The 19,619-nt window shown below is 39.2% G+C and overlaps 1 non-coding gene across 1 annotated transcript; it reads left to right on the top strand.

Moving 5' to 3' along the window:
* The first annotated feature begins 19,157 nt into the window (after positions 1-19,157).
* LOC112700151 (small nucleolar RNA R71) lies at positions 19,158-19,265 on the top strand. The gene has a single exon (XR_003153069.1). It is a non-coding gene; the product is annotated as a small nucleolar RNA R71 (small nucleolar RNA).
* The last annotated feature ends 354 nt before the right edge of the window (positions 19,266-19,619 follow it).

The following is a 19,619-nucleotide window of genomic DNA, read 5'->3' as shown; positions in this document are numbered from 1 at the left end:
TCTCTACTTCATGATCATTAGTGTTTAGTAACTATATCTTAAAGTTATAAATAAATTCCATGAATCATTCACCTCTCTTAAAAGAAAAATGTTTCTAACTCAAAAGAACAATAAGTACATGATTTTCGAATTTATCCTTGAATTTAGTTTAATTATATTGATGTGGTGACTATACTTTTTGTTTTCTGAATGAATGCTTAAACAGTGCATAATTTTGATCTTGTTGTTTATGAATGTTAAAGTTGTGAACAAAGAGAAATGTTATTGATGATCTGAAAAATCATGAAATTGATTCTTGAAGCAAGAAAAAGCAGTGAAAAAGCAAAAGCTAGCGAAAAAAAATATTTTGGTGAAAAAAATAGAAAGAAAAAGAAAAAGCAAGTAGAAAAAGCCAATAGCCCTTAAAACCAAAAGGCAAGGGTAAAAAGGATCCAACTCTTTGAGCATCAATGGATAGGAGGGCCCAAGGAAATAAAATCTAGGCCTAAGTGGCTAAATCAAGCTGTCCCTGACCATGTGCTTGTGGCATGCAGGTCCAAGTGAAAAGCTTGAGACTGAGTGGTTATAGTCATGATCCAAAGCAAAAAGAGTGTGCTTAAGAGCTCTGGACACCTATAACTAGGGACTCTAGCAAAGCTGAGTCACAATCTGAAAAGGTTCACCCAGTCATGTGTCTGTGGCATTTATGTATCCGGTGGTAATACTGGAAAACAAAGTGCTTAGGGCCACGACCAAGACTCATAAAAGTAGCTATGTTCAAGAATCAACATACTTAACTAGGAGAATCAATAACACTATCCGAAATTCTAAGTTCCCATATATGCCAATCATTCTAAACTTCAAAGGAGAAAGTGAGATGCCAAAACTGTTCAGAAGCAAAAAGCTACAAGTCCCGCTCATCTAGTTAGAACTAATTTTCATTGATATTCTGGGATTTATAGTATATTCTCTTCTTTTTATCCTAATTGATTTTCAGTTGCTTGGGGACAAGCAACAATTTAAGTTTGGTGTTATGATGAGCGGATAATTTATACGCTTTTTGGCATTGTTTTTAGGTAGTTTTTAGTATGATCTAGTTACTTTTAGGGATGTTTTCATTAGTTTTTATGCTAAATTCACATTTCTGGACTTTACTATGAGTTTATGTGTTTTTCTGTGATTTCAGGTATTTGCTGTCTGAAATTGAGGGACCTGAGCAAAACTCTGTTAAGAGGCTGACAATGGACTGCTGATGTTGTTGGAATCTGACCTCCCTGCACTCGAAATGAATTTTCTGGAGCTACAAAACTCCAAATAGCGCGCTCTCAACAGCGTTGGAAATTAGACATCCAGAGCTTTCCAGCAATATATAATAGTCCATACTTTATTCGAGATTTGACGATGTAAACTGGCGCTCAACGCCAGTTCCATGCTGCATTCTGGAGTCAAACGCCAGAAACACGTCACGAACCAGAGTTGAACGCCCAAAACTCGTTACAACTTGGTGTTCAACTCCAAGAGAAGTCTCAACTCGTGGATAGATCAAGCTCAGCCCAAGAACACACCAAGTGGGCCTCGAATGTGAATTTATGCATCAATTACTTACCTCTATAAACCCTAGTAGCTAGTTTAGTATAAATAGAACTTTTTACTAGTTTATTAGATATCTTGGATTGTATTTTGATCCAGTGATCACGTTTTGGGGGCTGGCCTCTCGGCCATGCCTGAACCTTCATCACTTATGTATTTTCAAGGGTGGAGTTTCTACACACCATAGATTAAGGGTGTGGAGCTCTGCTGTACCTCAAGTTTCAATACAATTACTACTATTTTCTATTCAATTCGACTTATTCTTATTCTAAGATATTCGTTGCACTTTAACATGATGAATGTGATGATCCGTGACACTCATCATCATTCTCAACTATGAACGCGTGACTGACAACCACTTCCGTTCTACCTTAGACCGGGCACATATTTCTTGGATTCCTTAATTAGAATCTTCGTGGTATAATCTAGAATTGATGGCAGCATTCATGGGAATCCAAAAAGTCTAACCTTGTCTGTGGTATTCCGAGTAGGATTCTGGGATTGAATGACTGTGATGAGCTTCAAACTCGTGATTGCTGGGCGTGATGACAAACGCAAAAGAATTAATGGATTCTATTCCAACATGATCGAGAACCGACAGATGATTAGTCGTGCTATGAGAGCATTTGGACCATTTTCACTGAGAGGATGGGATGTAGCCATTGACAACAGTGATGCCCTACATACAGCTTGCCATAGAAAGGAGTGACAAAGATTGGATGAAAGCAGTAGAAAAGCAGAGATTAAGAAGGAACACAGCATCTCCATACACCTATCTGAAATTCCCACTAATGAATTTACATAAGTATTTCTATCCTTTATTATTTAATTAAGTATCTCTTTATATTTTCCGAAAACCACTATCAATTTGAATCCGCCTGACTGAGATTTACAAGGTGACCATAGCTTGCTTGATACCAACAATCTCTGTGGGTTTGACCCTTACTCACGTAAGGTATTACTTGGACGACCCAGTACACTTGCTGGTTAGTTGTGCAGAGTTATGACAAAGTGAGATTCATGTTTGAGAGCACCATGTCTTTGGAGCCATTGTTGATGATTACAATTTCGTCCACCACCCGAACCCAAAGAATTGGCTTGCAATGGTTCGGGGGAAATACTTAGATTTTAGTCCGAAAAATGTAAGGTTGGCACTCAACTTGCCAATGATGCAAGGAGATGCACGCCCCTACACTAGAAGGGTCAACTTTGATCAAAGGTTGGACCAAGTCCTCATAGACATATGTGTAGAAGGAGCTCAGTGGAAAAGAAACTCCAAAGGCAAGCCAGTTCAATTGTAAAGGCATGACCTTAAACCCGTGGCTAGAGGATGGTTGGAATTCATCCAACGCTCCATCATTCCTACTAGCAACCGATCCGAAGTGACTATAGATCGAGCTATCATGATCCATAGAATCATGATTGGAGAGGAAGTAGAAGTTCATGAGGTCATATCTTTAGAACTCTATAAAGTGGCTGACAAAACCTCCACTTTAGCAAGGTTAGCCTTCCCTCATCTCATCTGTCACATATGCAATTTAGCTGGAATGGTCATAAAGGAAGACATCCTCATTAAAGAAGACAAGCCCATCACTAAAAAGAGGATAGAGAGCCTACTCATAGACCTCAACAAGAGCATGAGGAAGTCCCTTATCAAGAAATCCCTGAGATACCTCAAGGGATGCATTTTCATCCACATAACTATTGGGAGCAACTCAACACCTCTTTGGGAGATTTGAGTTCCAACATGGAGCAACTAAGGGTGGAGCACCAAGAGCACTCCATTATTCTCCATGAAATTAGAGAGGATCAAATATCCATGAGGGAAGAGCAATAAAGGCAAGGAAAAGACATAGAGGAGCTCAGGCGTTCCATTGGATCTTCAAGAGGAAGAACTAGCCGCCATCACTAAGGTGGACCCGTTCTTTGATTTCCTTGTTCTTATTTTTCTATTTTTCAATTTTTATGCTTTATGTGTTATCTATGTTTGTGTCTTCATTACATGATCGTTAGTGTCTAGTATCTATGTCTTAAAGCTATGAATAATTCCATGAATCCTTCACCTTTCTTAAATGAAAAATGTGCTTAATTATAAAAGAACAATAAGTACTTGAATTTCAAATTTTATTTTGAAATTAGTTTAATTATTTTGATGTGATGGCAATACTTTTTGTTTTCTGAATGAATGCTTGAACAGTGCATATTTTTTATAGTGAAGTTTATGAATGTTAAAATTATTGGCTCTTGAAAGAATGATGAACAAAGAGAAATGTAATTGATAATCTGAAAAATCATGAAATTGATTTTTGAAGCAAGAAATAGCAGTAAATAACAAAGGTTTCAAAAAAAATAAAAAAGAAGAAAGAAAAAAATGGCAAAAAAGAAAAAGAAAGAAAAAGAAAAAGCAAGCAGAAAAAACCAATAGCCCTTTAAACTAAAAGGCAAGGGTAAAGAGTATCCAAGGCTTTTAGCATTAATGGATAGGAGGGCCCAAAGGAATAAAATCCTGGCCTAAGCGGCTAAATCAAGCTGTCTCTTAACCATGTGCTTGTGTCATAAAGGTCCAAGTGAAAAGCTTGAGACTGAGTGGTTAAAGTCGTGATCTAAAGCAGAAAAAGTGTGCTTAAGAACTCTGGACACCTCTAACTGGGGACTTTAGCAAATCTGAGTCACAATCTGAAAAGGTTCACCCAATTATGTGTCTGTGGCATTTATGTATCCGGTGGTAATACTGGAAAACAAGATGCTTAGGATCACGGCCGGCCAAGACTCATAAAGTAGCTGTGTTCAAGAATCAACATACTGAACTAGCAGAATCAATAACACTATCTAAATTCTGAGTTCCTATAGATGCCAATCATTCTGAATTTTAAAGGATAAAGTGAGATGCCAAAACTGTTCAGAAGCAAAAAGCTACTAGCCCCGCTCATCTAATTGGGACTAAGTTTCATTGATATTGTGAGATTCATTGTATATTCTCTTCTTTTTATTCTATTTTGTTTTCAGTTGCTTGGGGACAAGCAACAATTTAAGTTTGGTGTTGTGATGAGCTGATAATTTATACGCTTTTTGGCATTGTTTTTATGTATTTTTTACTATGATTTAGTTACTTTTTAATATATAATTATTAGTTTTTATGCAAAAATCACATTTTTGGACTTTACTATGAGTTTGTGTGTTTTTTGGGATTTCAGGTATTTTTTGGCTGAAATTGAGGGATCTGAGCAAAAATCTTATTCAGAGGCTGAAAAAGGACTGTAGATGTTGTTGGATTCTGACCTCCCTGCACTCGAAATTGATTTTCTGGAGTTACAGAATCCCAGTTGGCGCACTCTTAATTGCGTTGGAAAGTAGACATCTTGGCTTTCTAGAAATGTATAATAGTCCATACTTTGCCCGAGATTTGATGGCCCAAACTGGCGTCAAAATGCTGGTTAGAGACCCTTTTCTGGCGTTAAATGCCAGAACTGGCATAAAAGCTGGAGTTAAACACCCAAACTGGCACCATAGCTGGTATTTAACTCCAAGAGAAGCCTATGCACGTGGAAGCTTGAATGCTCAGCCCAAGCACACACCAAGTGGACCCTGGAAGTGGATTTCTCCATCATTTACTTATTTCTGTAAACCCTAGGTTACTAGTTCATTATAAATAGAACTTTTTACTATTGTATCTTCATCTTGGTTACTCTGGTTCACCCTCTGGGGCGAAAATCAATGAACACCATTATCACTTATGTATTTTCCACAGTGGAGTTTCTACTCCTCATAGATTAAGGTGTCGAGCTTCAAACTCGCGACTGTTGGGCGCAGTGACAGTGTGCAAAAGGATCAATGGATCTTATTCCGACACGATCGAGAACCGACAGATGATTAGCCCTACGTAACTCGTAGCCGGACCATTTTCACTGAGAGGACGGACGATAGCTATTGACAACGGTGATCCCCACCCATACAGCTTGCCATGGAAAGGAGTACGCATGACTGGATGAAGGCAGTAGGAAAGCAGAGATTCAGGAGGAACAAAGCATCTCCATACGCTTATCTGAAATTCCCACCAATGAATTGCATAAGTATCTCTATCCTAATCTATGTTTTATTTCTCTTTTAATCATCAAAATCTCATAACCATTTGAATCTGCCTGACTGAGATTTACAAGATGACCATAGCTTGCTTCATGCCGACAATCTCCGTGGGACCAACCGTTACTCACGTAAGGTATTACTTGGATGACCCAGTGCACTTGCTGGTCAACTCCGCGGAGTTGTAAGAGAAGTGTGAGAATCACGATTCTGTGTACCACTTCCCAATGTTTGGACATCCAAGGAACTCCTATGGCTACATGTGGTGAATCTAATGAAGAACATAGCATGAGGGAGAGATCGGAAATTCCGGTGGATAATGAGGAATGTTGCTTTGTGTTGGAACAATTAGAGGAAGCTATGATTGTTGAGGAAAAGGAAGAAATGGTTAAAGACTTAGGAGATGCGAAAACGCCATGGGAACCTAGAGTTGAGGAAAACCCCTCCAAGAAGATTGAATTTGATATTAAGGAGGAATGTGCACAACCTCCAAGGCATATCCCATATGAAGAATTGGATGGGATAGAGCTAGAATTGAGTTCCCTTGGCAATGAAGATCAAGCATCAAATCTTAGTGGTGAAGAATCCTTTGAACTTGAAAAACCTTCTCTCGGTGAATTCGAAAGTGTTGTGGAGGTAGACTTCTCTCAAAACATGATAAAAGTGTAAACCATATGCATTGACATCCTTGTATATATTTTAGTTTGAAAAAAAAATATATGAGAAAAACAAAAGAAGAAAATGTATAAAGAAAAAAAAGAGAAAAAATATAGAAAAAAGAAAAGAAAAAAAGAAAGCAATAAAAGGGGACAAAACGCCCCAAAGTGAAGTTCAATAAAAATCAATGCATATGGATTGTGTCAAAAGAGAATGCATGAGTATGTGAAAAGTGAAGAATGGGTAGTTAGGTTAGCTTTTAAATTGTATAGGTTGTCATAGGTTAGGTGGAAAGTTTAAGTTAATCAAAGATTCAATTTCCAGCTCACTTGACCTTATGCATCCTACCTTGACCCTAGCCCCATTATAACCTTGTGGAAAGACCTCATGATAATTGTGTGTATGCATGAAATAATTGTTGATTGTTAAATGAAAAACAAATCTTGGAAATCATGATTAGGGGAGAATTGAGTGAATCAACCCTATACACTCGAGTGATTAGAGCAGATACACATCCGGTGAGGGTTCGATTGCTCAATTACATGTTTTCACCTAGAATCGTCAATTTTCTTGCAAGTTTGTAAAAATCTCTAATCACTCAATTCAATGTGGTTTGACAAGGTTGTTAATACCTTTAGCCCTTGCGCTTATATATGTTCTCTTGGGAATTGATTTATTTTGACCAAGTAGTCGCATTCATTTAGATAGGTTGCGTATATATATATATATATATATATATATATATATATATATATAGGTTGCATTTAATTAGTTTACATTGAATAAATGTTGATACCCTTTGTTTCTTTCTTGATTCTAGCATGAGGACATGCTTGGTTTAAGTGTGGGGAGGTTTGATAAACCCCAATTTTATGGTTTATCTTGTGCTTTGATTTTATCGCATTTTTTCACATTTATTCAATAAAATGGCATGGTTTCATGATTTTCTCCCAATTTGTGCATGAAAGTGAAAACATATTTTTTAGGCCTTTAAATTGCTAATTTTAAGCCATCTTTGATTCCACTAGATGCCTTTATGTGTTTGTTAGTGAATTCAGGTTGAAAAAGGCTAGGAATGGATCAAAGGAGTGAAGAGAAAAGCATGCAAAGTGGAGAATTCATGCAAAAACAAGGATTTGAAGTGCATACGCCGATGCGCACGTGTGACAAACGCGCACGCGTGGAAGATGAAGTTGCATAGCGACGCGTACGCGTGGATGGAAAATTTCCCAGCGATGCATACGTGTGACCCACGCGTATGCGTTGATACTCGCACGTGACCTCATTAAAGTGAAAATGCTAGGGGCGATTTCTGAGCTTCCCAGGCCCAAAGCCAACCCATTTTCTGAGCCTATTACATGCAGAATTGAAGAAGGGTCAAAGGGGGGGATCATTCACACATCTTAGTTTTAGAGAGAGATGTAGCATTCTAGAGAGAGAGGTTCTCTCCTTTCTCTAGATTAGGATTCTTAGTTTTATTTCCCTTTTAGATCTAGATCTACTTCTTCTTTTGTTTTAATTTTCCTTTTATCTTTACTTGTTCTAGAATTTGAATCTTCTTATAGTTCCTTTATTTTGTTAATTTTTAGTTTATGAACTCTTATGTATATCTTTATTTCTTTTTAATGCAATTTATGATTTCCATGTCTTTAAATGTTTGCCTTAATTTCTATTGTTGATTTCTTGCTTTTGTAGTTATAGCTTCCTTTAATTCTTGCAAATTATGATGTTTCCTTTTATTGCCCTCCATGTGTTTGATTAAATATCTCTTTTAGTTATGAGTTAGATTTTTCTCCTCTTAGCTTGGGTTAAGTAATTGGAGACTCTTGAGTTATCAAACTCTTTTGTTGATTGATAATTGGAAGTTGCTAGTTAACTTGAATGCCACTAAAACTTGTCTTTGACTATGCTCTGACTAGGACTTGTGCTCTCAAATTGATATCCACTTGACTTTTCTTCATAGTTAGAGGTTACCTAAGTGGGAGCAATGGACAATTCTTGTCACAATTGATGATGATAATGAGGATAGGACTTCTAGTTCTCATTCCTTGCCAAGAGCTTTCTTAGTTGTTAGTTTATTTCTTTTGCTATTTACAATTCATAGCCAATAATAAAACATGTCATTGTAATTCCTAGGGAGACGACCCGAGGTTTAAATACTTCGGTCATTATTTTTATTAGGGTTTGTTACTTGTGACAACCAAATTTTTTGTTGAGGAAGATTGTTTGTTGATTTAGAACTATAGTTGCAATGAGATTTCATTGAGAAATTCTTTACCAACATAAAAGTCTCTCATCGGTAATCCAAAAAAAGTAAACATCTCTGGTACCTTAACTGTTTCCGCTCACTATTTTCACACTAAACCCATTATTTGCTTCCTTTATTCTTGTTCTACTGTTTAATGCATTTGGAAACACACCAAATCAACTATTCTGACTACCTGACTAAGCCAATCAGCTGACCATTGTTGCTCAGTTCCTCAGTCCTCGTGGGATCGACCCTCACATACCTGAGGTATTTCTTGGACGACCCGGTGCACTTACCGGTTAGTTTGTGGGTATTCAAAAATCCGCATCACCTTTCTTGTGAACAATGTTCACTTATTTTAACCTTAGGTTTACCTAATAATTCAAATTCAAATTCCAAAACTAAATATTATCTTTTATGAAGAATAAGATAACTAATAATAATTATTCAAATCTTAAACAAAAACTAAATCAAATAAAATCCTAATAGAATCTTCCAATACAATGATCAAAATTACATCTTCTAGGGGAGAATGCGCTTGCTTGGCATGTAATTTGGGATCTTGGATGTGTAAAATTGAAGCCTTAGCATTACACTTCAAGTCTAGATGTGTATAATTGAGTCTCCGGGCGTGTAACTGGGTGCTTGGGCATGTAACACAGCCTTTTGGCATGTAACTAGGTGCGTGGGCATTACACTTGGGCTATTGGGTGTGGCACTAAGTGTTAAGGTATGCCACTTGCTATCTAGGTGTGTAACGCAGTCTCTAGGCACACTTCAAAGGCGTTACACGCCCATTTTGGGTGTTATACGCCATGCCCATTTTTACTGATTTTATGAGCTGAAAGGTGAAGGTTGTTTGTGGCCCAAACTAAACGTCCGCTACAGACATATGCTTCATTTGGACCTCTCTAGCTCATGTTATGATCACTTGAGTATGAAGAGGTCAGAATTGACAGCATTTATGAATTTGCTCCTAGGGGCTTGCTTGTCTTCATGGCGTTACACGCCTGCTTCCATGCGTGGCACGCTATCTCCAACTTGCGTGCAGGGTGTTACAAGCCCTATGTATGGCGTTGCACGCCCTCTGATTCTTCTTCCAAGGCATGGCATGCCCTCCCTGCTCCTTTCCAGGATGTTTTACGCCATCTATGTTGCATGGCTTGCTGGCGCAGATTTTTACAACCACAAACTAACCAGCAAGTGCACCGGGTCATTCCAAGTAATAAGTCAGGTGAGTGAGTGTCAATACCACGAGGATTAATGGACTAAGCAACAATAGTTGAGTGATTAGGCTAGTTAGACAAGCTAAATTGAGTGGTTTCAAGTTCAAATAGTCTAACACAGTAAATCAAAGGATGCAAGAAAGTAAACAGTTAATGGTTGGTAAAAGTAGGATGAGAAAACAATTAAGGCTTTGGAGATGTTTAGATTTTCGGATTAACAATTTTTATCAACTGCTTTAATCATGCAAAGATCCTATTCATAGTAAACCTTAGCTGATTAAATCCTAATTCCTTAGTAATTTAATCTCTTCTAACCGAATCAACCGCTAATTTCTTTGTCACTCAATTTAAATTAGAAGGTTAAGTCTAATTTTAGTTTATGTGCCACACAAACCCTAAGTACCAAAAGATGAGATAATTATATATCACATATCTTGTTAAATTCAGATAATTAGAGAGTTGTGAGAAATAGATTTCAAGCTGTAATTCCAGTGATATAACTTTTCCAAGATTCAACAAAATTCAAATAGAAAAAGAGTTATCTTCCAATATACTCTAATTCTTAGGATGAAGAATGAAATCAATCCTTGAATGTAAATCAATGCATTGATTAACAATAGAATGACAATAGTATTAATCCATTAAAATAAATAGAGCTCCTAACCTTAACAGTGGAGGTTTAGTTGCTCATGGCTCAGAGAAAAACCTTGAGTAAAGATTGTAAAAGTGCGGAATGAGGAAGAAATTGAGAAGAGAGTCCGAAGGGGTGAATCTTTTCTCCTTTTATATCTAATCCTAATTTTTCAAAAATTTAAATTCTAAACCCTAAAAATTATATTTTTTAATTTAAAAGTTAAATTAGAAACTAAAATGAGCTTTTTGAGAGAGCTGTTGATGCGATTAGTGCCACCAAACATAATTGATTTTTAAGCTTTCTGGATGCCTAGCAATAAACGCCAAGTAGTGGCATTTAGCGCCACTTTCACAGAACCATGGTACACTTTACGAGGTACTTGGTGCTAAAAGTCGAGTCATGGTGTTTAGCAACAGCTTTACAGAATCCTGGCATGAAGAACGAGGCTTGTGGTGCTAAACGCTGAGTAATGCTGCTCAATAGAGGAAGTCAGCTGATGCCAATACTCCTGTGGTGCAAAATAGTATGCTTGAGGCATCATGTGCTGCTCCTGCTAAGGAGGGGAAATTGGCTCTCCTTCTACTGCTAGCTCTTCTCTAGGGGACCGTACATACTCTCACGCATACTCCATGGTCCTCCAAGAGATCGGCCCCTCTATAGGGATGAGGAGGTTGTTCTCTAGGCGCACTCTCGTGGCATCACAAAGGTGGTGGATGAGATGTAGAAGGCCAGCTTAGCATGTGCAGACGCATTGGAGGCAATGCTATATATCTCTTGTGGAATCGTGAGCTCCACCTCCACCTCATTCCTGAGCATAATGCAGTAGATCATCACTGCCCGGTCCACGGTAACCTTAGAATGGTTACTTGTTGAATAATGGAGCGTTGGATAAATGATGACCAGATTTCACTCACTATATAATGAATCTGTTCTATGGCAAGCGCACCAAATTATTGCCAAGTAATAACTCACTTTGAATGAGGTCGAATCCCACAGAGATTGATTGATTGAGCAACTTTAGTTAATGAGTGATTTTCGTTAAGCTAATCAATAAAAATTGATGAGTGCAGAATTCTAAATAGCAGAAATGTAAATGACTTAAAAGTAAAGGAAAGCAATAAAGTGCAGAAAGTATGTGAGCAGAATGTAAAGTGCTGGAACATAAACGATTGAATTGTAAATAGGGAATGGGTAATAATAGAAATTAAAGAAAAGCTATAAAGAATAGAGAAGATAAGAATATGGAGAATTTATTGGGATTAGGAGATGTTGCTCTCTTTGGATTATACAGTTGGTGTGCCACGCCTGGCTCTGGCGTGCCATGCCCATAGTGAGTCTTCAAGAATGCTCCCTGGAATGCATAGTTAGCATGCCACGCTTGCCTCTGGCGTGCCACGCCCATAGTAAGCTTAATGGACTATTCTCTGGTATTGATAACTGGCGTGCTACACCCCTTAGCTAGCATGCCACACCCACTCAATTTATTGGTGTTTTCTTCAAGTGGCACGCCCAACTCACATGCCTAGCTTCTCTTTCTTGCTTCCTTCTCCTATTGTTGCTCTTTTCACCTGAAATTCAACAAAACTCATTTCAAAGCAATGTACCATAATATTCATCATTTAGTTCATGAAATTACATTGGTTGAATGAGATTTCACTCCTTTTATGGTCCTTTTAGATAAGAGAAAGACATAGATGATGCAAGTCATCAATAAACACCAACCAATGTCAGACCACTGGCTTTAGATCATGCCACCCCAACTGATAAGGCTGCCCTTTTGAATTCAGCCTCTACTGGGCTCCTAGAAGGCATATGTTTGTAAAAATCTTGTCTTGCCTCCAATTGCCACTCTTCCTTTTAGAATAGGAGTGGTCATCATTCCTTGCAGGCAGTGGTTGGAATGCCTCCCTTACACTGCTCGGATTGAAATCTAGAATTATCCCTTTGATCATGGTGCAGTAGTTCTTTGGACTTGGATTGACACACTACACGTGCTTATATGTTACCCATGCATTGGCATAGAATTCCTGGACTTTCAACTGGCCACTTCAGTCTACGGGTCACATAATATCCCTCAGCCTCTTCTTTGGATCTCCTCCTGAATTTTTGGATACTCATCTGGCTTGAGATCAAACCACGATTCCGAAATAACATTCTTCTTCCTAGTGGTCTCAAAGAAGTGCTCTTTGTGCTTTTTGGAACTGAACCGGCTGGCATCAAACGGACTGGTCTGAGGGGCCTTCTTTTTTCTCTTTCTTGAAGAGGGCTCTTCTCTTTTTAGTGCCATATATAAGAATCAAGGAACAAGCGGTGAGGCCACACCAAACATAAAACTTTTGCTCGTTCCCGGGAAAAGAAAAAAAGAAAATAGAGTGAGGAGTATTAGTGCGGAATTTCGGAATATCCACAACTGAACCGCCAAGTTCACCGGGTCGTGCAAGTAATACCTGATGCACGAAATTGTGATCATCAATGGTGCCATCAACATGGTACGCTCAATTGTAATCTCAACTCTTTATCACAACTTCGCATAACTAACCAGCAAGTGCACTGGGTCGTCCAAGTAATAAACCTTACGCGAGTAAGGGTCGATCCCACGGAGATTGTTGGTAAGAAGCAAGCTATGGTCATCTTGTAAATCTCAGTCAGGCGGATTCAAATGGTTATGGAGGATTAATGATTAAAAGATAAATAAAACATAAAATAAAGATAGATATACTTATGTAATTCATTGGTGAGAATTTCAGATAAGCGTATAGAGATGCTTTGTCCCTTCCGTTTCTCTGCTTTCCTACTGTCTTCATCCAATCCTTCTTACTCCTTTCCATGGCAAGCTGTATGTTGGGCATCACCGTTGTCAATGGCTACAGTCCCGTCCTCTCAGTGAAAATGTTCAATGTGCTCTGTCACAGCACGGCTATTCATCTGTCGGTTCTCGATCATGTCGGAATAGAATCCAGTGATTCTTTTGCGTCTGTCACTAACGCCCCACAATCGCGAGTTTGAAGCTCGTCAAAGTCATTCAATCCTTGAATCCTACTCAGAATACCACAGACAAGGTTTAGACCTTCTGGATTCTCAAGAATGCCACCATCAATTCTTGCTTATACCACGAAGATTCTGATTAAGGAATCTAAGAGATATCCACTCAATCTAAGGTAGAACGGAGGTGGTTGTCAGGCACACGTTCATAAGTGAGAATGATGATGAGTGTCACGGATCATCACATTCATCAAGTTGAGGAACAAGTGGCATCTTAGAACAAGAATAAGCTGAATTGAATAGAAGAACAATAGTAAGTGCATTAATACTCGAGGTACAGCAGAGCTCCACACCTTAATCTATGGTGTGTAGAAACTCCACCGTTGAAAATACATAAGAACAACGTCTAGGCATGGCCGTGAGGCCAGCCCCCATGATCTAAGAACTAGACGTCCAAAGATGATCCTAAGATCTAAATTGATCAAAAGATGAAAATACAATAGCAAAAAGGTCCTATTTATAGAGAACTAGTAGCTTAGGGTTTACAAAGATGAGTAAATGACATAAAAATCTACTTCCGGGCCCACTTGGTGTGTGCTTGGGCTGAGCATTTAAGCTTTCATGTTTAGAGACTTTTCTTTGAGTTAAACGCCATCTTTTGTGCCAGTTTGGGCGTTTAACTCCCATTCTTGTGCCAGTTCCGGCGTTAAACGCCAGAATTCTTGAGCTGATTTGGAACGCCGGTTTGTGCCATCAAATCTCTAGCAAAGTATGGACTATTATACATTTCTGAAAAGCTCAGGATGTCTACTTTTCAACGCAATTGAGAGCGCCCCAATTGGGTTTCTGTAGCTCCAGAAAATCCACTTCGAGTGTAGGGAGGTCAGAATCCAACAGCATCTGCAGTTCTTTTTCAGCCTCTGAATCAGATTTTTGCTCAGGTCCCTCAATTTCAGCCAGAAAATACCTGAAATCACAGAAAAATACACAAACTCATAGTAAAGTCCATAAAAGTGAATTTTAAATAAAAACTAATAAAAATATAATGAAAACTAACTGAAATATACTAAAAACATACTAAAAACAATGCCAAAAAGCGTATAAATTATCCGCTTATCACAACACCAAACTTAAATTGTTGCTTGTCCCCAAGCAACTGAAAATCAATTAAGATAAAAAGAAGAGAATATGCAATGAATTCCAAAAACATCTATGAAGATCAGTATTAATTAGATGAGCGGGGCTTTTAGCTTTTTGCCTCTGAACAGTTTTGGCATCTCACTCTATCCTTTGAAATTCAGAATGATTGGCTTCTATAGGAACTCAGAATCCAGATAGTGTTATTGATTCTCCTAGTTAAGTATGATGATTCTTGAACACAGCTACTTTATGAGTCTTGGCTGTGGCCCAAAACACTCTGTCTTCCAGTATTACCACCGGATACATACATGCCACAAACACATAACTGGGTGAACCTTTTCAGATTGTGACTCAGCTTTGCTAGAGTCCCCAATTAGAGGTGTCCAGGGTTCTTAAGCACACTCTTTTTGCCTTGGATCACGACTTTATTTTTACCCTTGCCTTTTGGTTTTTAGGGCTATTGGCTTTTTCTGCTTGCTTAATCTCTATTTTTTCGCACATACTTTCTTTTTTTTTTCTGCAAGCTTTTCACTGCTTTTTCTTGCTTCAAGAATCAATTTGATGTTTTTTCAGATCCTCAGTAACATTTCTCCTTTTCCATCATTCTTTTAAGAGCCAACAATTTTAACATTCGTGAACAACAAATTCAAAAGACATATGCACAGTTCAAGCATACATTCAGAAGTCAAAGTATTGCCACCACATCAAAATAATTAATCTGTTATAAAATTCAAAATTCATGCAATTCTTCTCTTTTTCAATTAAGAACATTTTTCATTTAAGAAAGGTGATGGATTCATAGGACATTCATAACTTTAAGGCATAGACACTAAGATACTAATGATCATAAGACACAAACATAGATAGACATAAGCATAAAAAATTTGAAAAACAAAAAAATAAAGAACAAGGAGATTAAAGAACGGGTCCACCTTAGTGATGGCAGCTTGTTCTTCCTCTTGAAGATCTTATGGAGTGCTTGAGCTCCTCAATGTCTCTTCCTTGCCTTTGTTGCTCCTCTCTCATGATTCTTTGATCTTCTCTGATTTCATGGAGGAGAATGGAATGTTTTTAGTGCTCCACCCTTAGTTGTCCTATGTTGGAACTCAATTCTCCTAGGGAGGTGTTGATTTTCTCCCAATAGTTTTGTGGAGGAAAGTGCATCCCTTGAGGCATATCAGGGATTTCATGATGAGTGGGATCTCTTGTTTGCTCCATCCTTTTCTTAGAGATGGGCTTGTCCTCATCAATGAGGATGTCTCCCTCTATGTTAACTCCAACTGAATTACAGAGGTGACAAATGAGATGAGGGAAGGCTAACCTTGCCAAGGTAGAGGACTTGTCCACCACCTTATAAAGTTCTTGGGATATAACCTAATGAACTTCTACTTCCTCTCCAATCATGATTCTATGAATCAAGATAGCCCGGTCTATAGTAACTTCGGACCGGTTGCTAGTGGGAATGATTGAGCGTTGGATAAACTCCAACCATCCCCTAGCAACGGGCTTGAGGTCATGCCTTCTCAGTTGAACCGGCTTCCCTCTTGAATCTCTCTTCCATTGAGCGCCCTCTTCACAAATGTCTATGAGGACTTGGTCTAACCTTTGATCAAAGTTGACCCTTCTATTGTAGGGGTGTTCATCTCCTTGCATCATGGGCAAGTTGAATGCCAACCTTACATTTTCCGGACTAAAATCTAAGCATTTCCCCCAAACCATTGTAAGCCAATTCTTTGGGTCCGAGTTCACACTTTGATCATGGTTCTTGGTGATTCATGCATTGGCATAGAGCTCTTGAACCATTAAGATTCTGACTTGTTGAATGGGGTTGGTAAGAACTTCCCAACCTCTTCTTCGGATCTCATGTCAGATCTCCGGATATACACTCTTTTTGAGTTTGAAAGGGACCTCGGGGATCACCTTCTTCATGGCCACAACTTCATAGAAGTGGTCTTGATGCACCCTTGAGATGAATCTCTCCATCTCCCATGACTCGGAGGTGGAAGCTTTTGCCTTTCCTTTTCTCTTTCTAGAGGTTTCTCTGGCCTTAGATGCCATAAATGGTTATGGAAAAACAAAAAGCAATACTTTTACCACACCAAACTTAGAAGGTTTGCTCGTCCTCGAGCAAAAGAAGAAAGAAGATAGTAGAAGAAGAAGAAAAAGATGAGATGGAGGGGCCTTTGTGGTTCGGCCAAGGGGGAGAAGTAGTGTTTAGGTTGTGTGAAAATGAAGGAGTGAAGAAGGGTTTATATAGGGGTGGAGAGAGGGGTAGGTTTCGGCCATTATGGGTGGGTTTAGGAGGGAAAGTGGTTTGAATTTGGATAGTGAGGTAGGTGGGGTTTTATGAAAGATGGATTTGAGTGGTGAAGAGAACGGTGGGATTTGATAGGTGAGGGGTTTTTGGGGAAGAGGTATTGAGGTGATTGGTGAATGGGTGAAGAATAGAGAGAGTGGTGGGGTAGGTGGAGATCTTGTGGGGTCTACAGATCCTGAGGTGTCAAGGATAATTCATCCTTGCACCAAGTGGCGAGAAAAAAATGCTCCTTCTGCCAATCCTGGCGTTAAACACCGGGCTGGTGCCCATTTCTGGCATTTAACGCCAGCTTCTTGCCCATTCCTGGCGTTAAACGCCAGTCTGGTGCCCCTTTCTGGCGTTAAACGCCCAGAATGGTGCCAGACTGGGCGTTAAACGCCCATTTTGCTATCTTCACTGGCGTTTAAATGCCAGCAAATTTTCCTCCAAGGTGTGCTATTTTTCTTTCTGTTTTTCATTCTGTTTTTACTTTTTCAATTGATTTTATGACTTCCCATGATCATCAACCTATAAAAGACATAAAATAACAAAGGGAAATAGATAAATATAGCATTGGGTTGCCTCCCAACAAGCGCTTCTTTAATGTCAGTAGCTTGATAGTGGGCTCTTAGGGAGCCTCACAGATGTTTAGAGCAATGTTGGAACCTCCCAACATCAAACTTAGAGTTTGAATGTGGGGGTTCAACACCAAACTTAGAATTTGGTTGTGGCCTCCCAAAACCAAACTTAGAGTTTGACTGTGGGGGCTCTGTTTGACTCTGTTTTGAGAGAAGCTCTTCATGCTTCCTCTCCATGGTTACAGAGGGACATCCTTGAGCTTTAAACATAAAGGATTCTTCATTCACTTGAATGATCAATTCTCCTCTACAACATCAATCACAGCCTTTGCTGTGGCTAGGAAGGGTCTGCCAAGGATGATGGATTCATCCATGCACTTCCCAGTCTCTAGGACTATGAAATTAGTAGGGATGTAATGGTCTTCAATCTTTACCAGAACATCCTCTACAAGTCCATAAGCCTATTTTCTTGAATTGTCTGCCATCTCTAGTGAGATTCTTGCAGCTTGTACCTCAAAAATCCCTAGCTTCTCTATTACAGAGAGAGGCATAAGGTTTATGCTTGACCCTAGGTCACACAAGGCCTTCTTGAAGGTCATGGTGCCTATGGCACAAGGTATTGAGAACTTTCCAGGGTCCTGTCTCTTTTGAGGTAATCTCTGCCTAGTCAAGTCATACAGTTCTTTGGTGAGCAAAGGGGGTTCATCCTCCCAAGTCTCATTACCAAATAACTTGACATTTTGCTTTATGATTGCTCCAAGGTACTTAGCAACTTTCTCTTCAGTGATATCTTCGTCCTCTTCAGAGGAAGAATACTCATCAGAGCTCATGAATGGCAGAAGTAAATCCAATGGAATCTCTATGGTCTTAGTGTGAGCCTCAGATTCCCATGGTTCCACATTAGGGAACTCTTGGAGGCCAGTAGACGTCCATTGAGGTCTTCCTCAGTGGCACTCACTGCCTCTTTCTCCTCTCCAAATTCGGCCATTTTGATGGCCTTACACTCTCCTTTTGGATTCTCTTCTGTATTGCTTGGAAGAGTGCTAGGAGGGAGTTCAGTGACTTTCTTGCTCAGCTGACCCACTTGTGCCTCCAAGTTTCTAATGGAGGACCTTGTTTCAGTCATGAAACTTTGAGTGGTTTTGATTAGATCAGAGACCATGGTTGCTAAGTCAGAGTGGCTCTGCTTAGAATGCTCTGTCTGTTGCTGAGAAGATGGTGGAAAAGGCTTGCCATTGTTAAACCTGTTTTTTCCACCATTATTGTTGTTGAAACCTTGTTGAGGTCTCTGTTGATCCTTCCATGAGAGATTTGGATGATTTCTCCATGAAGGATTTTAGGTGTTTCCATAGGGTTCTCCCATGTAATTCACCTCTTCCATTGATGGGTTCTCAGGATCATAAGCTTCTTCTTCAGATGAGGTGTCCCTAGTACTGCCTGGTGCAGCTTGCATTCCAGACAGACTTTGAGAAATTATATTGACTTGCTGAGTCAATATTTTGTTCTGAGCCAATATGGCATTCAGAGTATCAATCTCAAGAACTCCTTTCTTTTGATTCGTCCCATTGTTCACAGGATTCCTTTCAGAAGTGTACATGAATTGGTTATTTGCAACCATTTCAATGAGTTCTTGAGCTTCTGCAGGCGTCTTCTTCAGATGAAGAGATCCTCCAGCAGAGCTGTCCAATGACATCTTGGACAGTTTAGACAGACCATCATAGAAGATACCTATGATGCTCCATTCAGAAAGCATGTCAGAAGGACACTTTCTGATCAATTGTTTGTATCTTTCCCAAGCTTCATAGAGGGATTCACCTTCCTTCTGTCTGAAGGTTTGGACTTCCACTCTAAGCTTACTCAATTTTTGAGGTGGAAAGAACTTTGCCAAGAAGGCATTGACTAGCTTTTCCCAAGAGTTCAGGCTTTCTTTAGGTTGTGAGTCCAACCAAATCCTAGCTCTGTCTCAATAGCAAAAGGAAATAGCATAAGTATGTAGACCTCAGGGTCAACCCCATTGGTCTTGACAGTGTCACAGATTTGCAAGAATTTAGCTAAAAACTGATGAGGATCTTCCAATGGAAGTCCATGGAACTTGCAATTCTGTTGCATTAGAGAAACTAATTGAGGCTTAAGCTCAAAGTTGTTTGCTCCAATGGCAGGGATGGAGATGCTTCTCCCATAGAAGTCGGGAGTAGGTGCAGTAAAGTCA

Source organism: Arachis hypogaea, chromosome 6 (genome assembly GCF_003086295.3).
Source record: "Arachis hypogaea cultivar Tifrunner chromosome 6, arahy.Tifrunner.gnm2.J5K5, whole genome shotgun sequence".
Taxonomy (NCBI): domain Eukaryota; kingdom Viridiplantae; phylum Streptophyta; class Magnoliopsida; order Fabales; family Fabaceae; genus Arachis; species Arachis hypogaea.
The sequence above is the reverse complement of the archived record's forward strand: the minus strand, read 5'-3'. Positions and strand labels throughout refer to the sequence as shown.